The sequence below is a fragment of the Pteropus medius genome, unplaced genomic scaffold (assembly GCF_902729225.1).
Source record: "Pteropus medius unplaced genomic scaffold, Ma_sr-lr_union100, whole genome shotgun sequence".
Taxonomy (NCBI): Eukaryota; Metazoa; Chordata; class Mammalia; order Chiroptera; family Pteropodidae; genus Pteropus; species Pteropus medius.
Window position 1 is genome coordinate 23,760,476 of NW_024351073.1, and position 9,596 is coordinate 23,770,071.

Here is a 9,596-nt window from a genome sequence, read left to right on the forward strand (position 1 = left end):
TATGGAAGTTTTACACTGTGTTGAAAGGAATGCTTATGTTACTTAAAATTGTTTCTTGTTTTCTTTTACGACCAGTCGGCTCAGGCATGGAACGCCACTGTGGAGAGGCGTGCGAAAGTGGAAGAGATTTATTACACCCACCGGTTCTAGAGACGGAGGCATGGCGGTCCTCTCAGGGGTGCACGTGGAAGAGGCGTCCGGCAGGTGAGAAGCCGAGAGCAAGTGAGGACCAGTGGGCAGGTGCCTGCAGGGGGTCAAGGTGGAAAACGCAAGCCAAAGATGCGTGTGAAGGTCAGTAGGTGTGTGATGGTCGGAAGGTAATAGCCACGGTCGTTCAAGAAGGAACCGGTTGGGGGTGGGTGTGTGGGCAGCTCACCGCAGCAGTCACCTGGTCACCTGGGAGGTGCTCACAGCCTGTCTGTGAGGATGATGAGGCAGCAGGAAAACTCAAAGTTTTAAAAATTTACAATACATGCCTGGAGGACGTTAACCAGTAGAATAACCGAGGCTCTCAAAGCATTTTTATGGTGCAATTTCATTAAAAATTCAATAACAGATCTTACGGCTTCGCCCCACATAGCGTCCATCAACAGAAACTGAGGGACGACATTCAGCTTCCAGCCTGAGTGATGGCGCAGTTAAAACGGCGAAGCTCAGATGCGCAGTGACTGACGGTCTGACTAGATCTGCACGGAGCAAGCAGATCATGCAAATGTGGCTCGAACTGCACGCCTCTCTCATACTATCAGTGAACTTAACTTTCCAGAACAAGCTCTTCGAGTGCGTTCTCCGGCGCGGTCTCGGCTGGCTCCAGCCTTTATTTCTGATCGGGACTCGACCTGCACATTTCAGAAAAGCTGGTTCAATGAATGAACGATTTTATTTATTGAGATAACGGAATATTTATTAAGATCATTAGTACTATGAAGACTACATAGAAAATGTGCTATAACTTGAATAATTGCAATTCTGTGCATAATTTTTGGGTATTTCATAATGTAGCAACAATTAACTATTTGGGTAGAAATATTTGGGTATTTCATAATGTAGCAACAATTAACTATTGCGTAGACTTCCAGGTGACCTGCCTTTGGAGAGGGAGTGGTAGGTGGAGGACCATGACCACAGCCCTGGCACCATCACATACGACACCTCCAGCGGCTGCCAGTCTGGAGAGGGACGGGGTAGCCCCCGAAGATGCATCTGAGGTGACAGCTGAACAGTGGCCCCTGACGAGGTGTGGTGTCATTCTCCAAAACACACGGTAGGTGCTACACCGATGGCCATTTTGTGCTCCGTGTCTCCAAAAGATAAAATCTATTCTATCGCGGGGCTGATCACTGGGGTGTAAATTGAACTTTAAAAATGTCACCACCTATCACATTGGAAGATTAAAACCATGCAAATATTCAAGAATGCTCAGTTTAGAGGTGAACAGCACACTCATACGAAGGTGTAGATCGCAAGGGTCAGTAGGGACAAAATCAACAGAAAGCAGACGTTTTGCATTTCCGTGTCTCAGGAATGTTTGCCATAGTATTATTAAAACCTAAAAGCGAACCAGCTACCCAACGACAGAGAACCGACCAAGTAAATCACGGTATCTGCTTGGCATAGTGTTACAGAGCCATCGAAAATCATTTTTAGAAAAACATTTAATTGCATGGAAAAGCATCCACATTCATGTCTTACACAAGTTTTAAAATAGTATGATATAAATTTTAAAAAATCAGATGATAACTTATCAAATATTGAAAATAGTCATCGAATAGTAGCATTATAGGTAATCGTTATTTCTTTCCTTGTGCTTTTCTGCATTTTCCAAGGGCTTAAAAGTAAATGTAAAGATTACTTATAATAGTAATCATTAAATATGACATAAAATAATTAAAAGAAGATATAATAAATAAAAAGAGCATAAGGCAATGTTATTCATTTCTTCTATCTTTAAATATAGAATCTGAAACCTTTGGGATCCTCCCAAATGCATAGTATACCCATCATTTTGAAACACCATTAAAATCAGATGTCTACACTTGCACGGTTGTCTATTTGAAATTAGGTAACATTCGTGTAGTTTGCCTCTGATTAGACAGGGAAAGCCTCAGTCCTGTTGGTTGAAACACAGTCCCAGGAACTCCTCTCCAAGGGCTGGCCCAGCCGTCAGGGACACAGTGCGGGAAGTGGGGTTTGGCGAGAGGCTCCTGTTTAGAAACGGCAGCCGGGCTGTGCTTTTAAATAACTGGCAGCCCTGTCGGCCACCACCTGCCCTCCCTGACAGGTGTCTCCTTCCTCAGGGTCCCCTTGACCTTCTTCCCTATATGTGTCCCTTCTCATCGTCTTGTAAGGACACTAGTCATTGGATGGGGGCCCGCCCTGACCCAGCGTGACCGAATCTCAACTTGATTATATTTACTTCCAAATAATGTCACATTCAGAGGCACCATATGTTAGAACTTGAACATATATTTTTGGAGGGGGATGCAATTTAAATGAGAGAAATAAGAGGTGAGGACACAAGATTGATTCTGTCTCGTCATATGTGACTAGGAAAGAACAAAATTCCTTTACGGAATAAGATCGGTCCCTATACAGAACCCTGCAGTTATAGGCATTAAACATCTCCCCACGTTAATTATTAATTCGAGCTGAATGTTAAATGTTTTCTTCTCAGCCGAGTTTCCGCAGTCTAGACGTAGCCTGGAATTCCATCTGCGGTTGAGAACTGGACACACTCAGATGAGTCCTAGCAAGCCAAGGTCGTGTGTGGTTTTGAGGCCACTGGACATTAACTAGCCCTGGTCCAGTGTGAACTGTGCTTTGACTTTGCCTTTCACAGTAACTAAAAAATGTCCACGACTGCCGGGTAGAGCTTTCGTCAGGCGACAAAAGAGATACTAAAGGGAAATGCATTAAAAACACACAAACACACACACACCCCGAGAAAATATTTGATGACTTTTTTTTCTTTATTGTCCCACGGTAAGTGAGTGGTTGACGTGATGCTAAAGGTTTCACGTCGGTCGCTCGGGCTCACCGGGTTTCGAAGCGCACACCAGGTGTCAACGTGAGCCTCGTGGCTCCCGAGTGGCATCCCAGGTTCTTCTTGGCTCAGGAAATCTTAGCCTACGTCCTTCAGAAACCATTCCAGCCCCCCGAATGTGTTATATTTCTCTACTTATCTGGGTCTTCTTTCACATCAGAAAATATTTGCTGTTTTTATAAATACATAATCCTCGTTAAAATCCTGCTACAGCAGTTTTGGGGGGAGATCGAGAGTCATTTTTTCTTGATTTTAGTTCTTATATTTGAACTATGTTTTTATGGGTTTTCATTTAATTATTTTTATTACACAAATAAAGACATACTGTATCAATTCCATTATCCCTTTTGCGTCGAACGCAGCGTATAGTACTTTTTCCCGTTATTATTTGTTTCTTGATTTTGTTCACAGTTGGATTGGCAGCGCAATAATTGTGTTATATTTATTAATCTAGGTAATGACTCCTATTTAGAATCAAATTTTACAGTCCAAGATAAAGTTTCTTTGTATAAGAAATGAAGTATTAACCTAATATCTGCTTTCTAGATGACTATTATTATTATTACCATTATTATTGCAACGAGGTTGATGGATTTCGAGGGCAGCATGCTAAGTGAGATAAGCCAGACAGAGAAAGACAGATGCTGTGCGATCTCACCGATATGAGGAAGCTAAAAAGGCCAGACTTGTAGAGAGTGGAATGATGAGAGGATGGTGGATTCCGGCGGCTGGGGCCGGAGGGAGCGGGGGAGATGCTTAGGGGTGCAAACATGCACTGGGGGGGTGAGCCCTGAGGATAAAGCACACAGCCTTTATAACACGGTGTTGTAAGCTGTGAAGTTGCTAAAAGACTACCTCATAAATGTCTCACCACAAAAAAAGAAGCGATAATCGTGGGTCACGGCAGAGGTGTTAGCCTTGGTAATGGTTATGCTGTGACATGTAAATACATCAAATCGGCACGCCGCGCACCTTAAACTTACAGTGTTATAAGTCGATTATATCTCAGTCAAAAATGGCGATCATTCTTAAAATGGCTTATTAAATTGCCTACACGTACTTCTAAAAATTATTAAAATTTCTATTGAAATTGCCTTTAATTTACAGTTATTGGAAGAGAATCAATGTTTTTAACATATTGATCTCATACTAAATAACATATTCTCAATTTATGAAAATGTTTATGTCTCTAAAAAGATTTGTATAGGTTTAGACATATGGTTATTTTATGGACTTATGAGGAATTCTACAGAATTTTGGTTCATATAAATGTCATGGCTAGAGATAATCTCGGCTTTAAGGATCTCAAATATCTCGTACGCTCGACCTCAATTTTACGTGAATGGTGATGATGGGCCAGTAGTAGCGACGTATTTTACTGAAAGGATAATATTGTACATTTATATGATCAGTTTCATGATACAAATCATATCAGTAGGTCAAGACAAATCAATGATTGAAAGTGTAGTAAAACGGCATATATTTTTACATCTTTCCTTGGGGATATGTTTTTAAGGAGCTAATTCAAACGAAAATCCTGAGCTTGGAAACAGTAGTTCTCATCTAATGGAACGCACCCCAGAACCAGGTATAGGAGATCATGTGACCAGAGCAGACAGGAGGGATTCAGACAGGTGACATTTTATTTCTTTGTAGCTTAATAAACAAACAAACTATGTCAAGGTGAATAGAATATTTCTTTGCTTTTATAATGTCAGCATATAAAAATTTCGACTTTTGTTTACTACAATAAATAGATAACGTGGCAAACCAAATAGACATTACACCCGACGGCTAATTCGAATCCGGTATTAACGTAGCGATAGCCTGATGTATGGCATGTGTCTGCCTCCTGCGCGTTTTCTATCCCTGGGTCCTTGGCGAGGGCTACGGTCCTTGTGCAGGGGACACTGAAGCTGTGCATACTTGGCCTTGCAGCTGACAACCCCAGCCAGCACCCGCTGGAGCTCCCCGTGGCCTGGTCCTTGAGTCGCAAGCTACTGCTGGCCGCCGTCTGCGCAGCGTCCCGAGTCCTTCCACACGCGTTGAGCCGCTTTGCGCCCTCGCTGCCTTTTACTCCTCCTGTAGCAAAACGAAGCAGAAGCGCCAGCGAGCGAGAAGACCTTTAAGTGACACGGACTTCTGAAAAAATGCACCTCTGTGCCCCTTTGGTTCGGTCGTGCCTGGTGTCCCCGTCCGGGACGGGCTGGAGGGAGCCTGTAGGTTTGCGAGCAAATGCCGGGGGCTCTGAAACACCGGTCGCGGGCCCTCTGCGTGCGCTCGCCCTCGCCCTCGCCCTCGCCCTCGCCCTCGCCCTCGCCGGCGGCAGGTGGCCGGCGCTCCGCAAGGCTTTCTCCGCTCTCCCCTTTGGCGTCTCTCTGCTCTGAGGCTGGGGATTCTGACCACGCCGTTTGGATAACACCTGCGCTACTACAGGATTCTGCTGCTCCACGAGTCTGATATTTTCATATTTAAGTTGAGATCTTAGCGGCTATGATTCGTTTGAGTTAAGGAGCAATATTTCGAGAATAGCGCCCGGTGGGCCTGTACACTCGTAAAATCTTTCTATTTTCTAAATGTCCTTTAATAGGCTGGTATCTCCGTCTAATTGCCGAGTAACATAAACTTACACAGCGGGCTTGTCAGGAGCCCGGGACGTCAGAGTCCTCCACGACGCGGCGGCGTGAGCGAAGGCCACCCCGCGTGTCCAGGATCCTGGAACATCACTGCTTTCCTTGCCGCACGAGGCAGACCGGAGGTGGTTTGGCGCATCTGCACCAAGTGCGTCTCCTTCTTCACGGTTCTTTCATCTTGGGACTTCGCGAAACAGGGCTACGGGGAAAGAACCGGGCTCGATCTACAGGATAAACCACAGCCAGACCGCTAAGTAGGCGACAGAGCAGTAAGTGCACAGTTCGCCCTGAAAGTACCGTGCGGCGTGAGGACAGCAGGGCCACCATCGCACGTCGCTGTCGTCCTGACGGAGCCATTCCCCAGCCTGGACGCGGCCTGGCGTCCCTCGGTCTGGGTCGGCCTCTGTCCTGTCGGGTGCAGTCCCCTCAGTTCTTAGAGTCTGAGAAACGGAGAGCAAGTGTTCTGGCCTGAATGGTGTCTCCTAAAATTTGGGACCTCGGAATGTGACTGCATTGGAGACAGGGCCTTCGGAGAGGTGACAGGGTGACGTAGGCCACGGGGGTGGGTCCTAACCCCATGGGACCAGTGTCCTCGGAAGGGGAGGAGGTTAGGACACAGACACGCACAGAGGGACGACCAGGCGAGGACGCGGGGAGAAGGCTGCTGTGTATGAGCCGGGGGGAGAGGCCGCGGGGGAAGCCGGCTGCGATGACACCGCCATCTGGGACTTCCAGCCCCCAGACTCTGTTGTTTAAGCCGCCCGGTGTGCGGAACGGTGTTCTGGCCCCAGGAGACTACCATGTCAGAGCTGGCTGCTGCTCCAAAGTCACGCGGGTAGGAGGCCTGAGCCCGGACTCCGCTGTGGAGGGGGCGGGCAGGGTTGGTCAGGCGGGCTCAGGGATGACATGGAGGGGTCTGCCACCATGTGGCTCTGTGACATGTGTAACAGTAACAATGACATTTGTGACAAAACACTGTGCTCTCACGATTCCGCTACCTGACCGTATCATGCTCACTCTAAGCGTGTCACACTCACTCTAAGCGTGTCACACTCACTCTAAGCGTGTCACACTCACTCTAAGCATGTCACACTCACTCTAAGCGTGTCACCAAAGCCACCTCGCTGTCACTGCCTCTCAGGCCGAGCGACAACAGGATCTGTGCACAGCTCTTCCTCTCAGCCCTTGAATTGGCTGCTTCTTCAGAAAAAACACAAATGTGCTCATTACATGCCTAACACACGCCACGATGACGAGTCTCATTTCACTCAGGACCCAACTCCAAGGCTACCCCACACTGACTCCTTTCTGGGATCTATAAAAAGGGAAATTGCGTTGTCTGTCCAAACCCAGCCTTTTCCGTGCAAATTCCTCTTTAAACCTTTGTTCCTGTCTGTGCAAGCCCCATCTGATCTCGGAGCTAAGCAGGGTTGGGCCTGGTTAGTACTTGGATGGGAGACCATCTAGGAAGACCAGGTGCTGTAAAAAATAAAAATAATAAAATAAAAAAAGAAAGAAAGAAAGAGAGAGAGAGAAAGAGAGAGAGAGAGAGAGAGAGAGAAAGCAAAGAAAAGAAAGAAAGAAAGAAAGCAAGAAAGAATAAAAGGTCTTTGCAATCTGTGAGGTCAATCAAGGGTTGCCTCGCCTAAAAAATAAAAATAAAAAAATAAACTTTTGTTCCTGTAGAAGCAGCCCCGGTGGTGGGCCTTTCCGCGTGCACTCAGGACCCTGTCTTTGGTCTAAGGCCACGGGACACATCTGTGGACAGGACACGTCTGTGGGGCCCCGCTTCTCTCGGGAGTGACCAGAGGCTCTCACACGACCTGTCCTGCCTGCCTGACCCCGCAGACGTGCTCGGCATCCCACCCAGAGTCCCTGGTCACCAAGCATCTTCTGCAGGGGCAGCGGGACTGTCCGACCACAGCCCGAGCCGCAAACGCTGAGGTCTCAGGCTGCTTCTGTCACCGGTGGGGCAGTGCCAGGGATGCAGCCACCGTGCCGGCCGTCTGATGGCCTCGGCCAGGGGAGGTGGTCTGGGGAGGTGGCCAGGGGAGGTGGTCCGGGGTCCGGACCAGCTGCTGGGCGCAGCAGAGCCCTGTGCGGGGATCGGCGGGGTAAGCGGGGCGAGTCCCGGTGGTGGGGTGGGTGTCCCCAGAGGGACGCGGGGCTGGACCCGGGACCCGGGGCGTCCGGTGAGGGGCGAGGGGCGAGGGCCTTCCCCTATGGCCCCTCCGGCCTCAGGATGCCTCGTGGGAGGCGTGAGACCAACAAAGCAGGGTCTGGAAACCGTGGCCAGAGGAAGCCGTGGCCGGGGAGGGGGGACAGCCTTCCGCAGGTCACAGGGCCACATTCGGCCGCTCGGACCATCCTCGGCCCGTCCTGCCCCGCTCCCCGCAGCGCCCCGCTGGCTTCTCTCAGGTCCGGACGTGCTGGGCCTCCCCTCCCAGGCCTGCGCTCTGCGCACGCTGGCGGCCGTGCCTGTCCCCTGGGCTCGGCTGGTCCCTCCTCCACCGCCAGCACTCAGCTTGCGGGTCACGGCTCAGCCCGGCCATGCACCGTGCATTTGGGGGTTCCCCCCCTTGCGCTGTCCCCCGCCTTCCCAGCCCCCTTGCTGATCCTGGAGTGCCGCCTGCGACGACTTCGCCCGGTGGCTCCTTCTGTTTGGGGTTTGGTCCTTATGGGCAGGAACCAATTCTGCCACGTTCACGATGGCCCCCCTGACAGGCCAGGCTCCCCTGAGCCCTCCCCCGCCTGCAGAAAGTCACCCACTGAGCCTGGGAGCCTGCTTCCTTTCGGTAACATTTGGCCCCTCCTGATGCAATTTATGGACTTTCACACCCCCCTCCCCCATCCCCCACTGACCGCCTCCCCACCTGACTATCCCCTGTCGGCCGCCCCCCACTGCCACCCCCACCCCTAGCAGAATGTGAACAACTTAGGGGCAGAGCTCCGTGCTCTGGGCACCTGTCCCAGCACTGGGCACACCTGTCGTGCTCACTAAGTCCCTGCTGACTTTGCCCCGGGAACCGATGAGACAAGGACCTTCCTCCACGCTCAGCATTTACTTAATAAATGCGTAAGCCGAGGGCACACTGTCTTCTTGGCAATTGAGAGAGTGTGAATATTTTATGGTGTTGATAACCTAAAAATAGAACGCCAGCCTGAGAGGCAAGGAGTGATTATTCCAGGAAGAAGAAGAAGAAGAAGAAGAAGAAGAAGAAGAAGAAGAAGAAGAAGAAGAAGAAGAAGAAGAAGAAGAAGAAGAAGAAGAAGAAGAAGAAGAAGAAGAAGAAGAAGAAGAAGAAGAAAGAAGAGGAGGAAGAGGGGGAAGAGGGGGAAGAGGGGGAAGAGGGGGAAGGGGGAAGAAGGAGAAGAAGGAGAAGAAGGAGAAGAAGGAGAAGAAGGAGAAGAAGGAGAAGAAGAAGAGCAGCTCCGAGAGCCACTGCTTCGGGCCGAAGCCCACAGCGTCCTGCTTAGGGGCAGAGGCGCGTGTCTGTGAGAAGGGGAAGGGGCAGTTACCACAAGAGAAGGAGCCATCGCCATTGGTGCAGTGACGCTGGTTCTAAACAATGGTTTCTGAGTCAGGTAGTTGTCAGACCCTTAGTCATTATGTCTGCTTTGTTATCTTTGCAAACAGTTCTTTGGGACACAATGCTGCTGCTCAAGGCTTGCCCTAAGGTTATTTTGTATTCTTTTAACATTTTAAATATTTGAGGCATAAAATGTGCAAGACGGTTTGCTCTCAGATAGCAGCTCTGGCTTTGTTTTAATGTGGTTTCGTCTTCTCCTATCTACCTATTTTTTTTGTCATCTATCTGTCTGTCTGTCTGTCTGTCTGTCTATCTATCTATCTATCTATCATCTATTATCTATCTTCTTCCTTCCTTCCTTCCTTCCTTCCTTCCTTCCTTCCTTCCTTC

At 49.1% G+C, this 9,596-nt stretch overlaps 1 long non-coding RNA gene across 1 annotated transcript; it reads left to right on the forward strand.

The window, feature by feature from the left end:
- The first annotated feature begins 1,138 nt into the window (after positions 1-1,138).
- Positions 1,139-6,888, forward strand: LOC120586137 (uncharacterized). The gene is made up of 2 exons (XR_005648602.1): positions 1,139-1,264; positions 5,634-6,888. It is a non-coding gene; the product is annotated as an uncharacterized LOC120586137 (long non-coding RNA).
- The last annotated feature ends 2,708 nt before the right edge of the window (positions 6,889-9,596 follow it).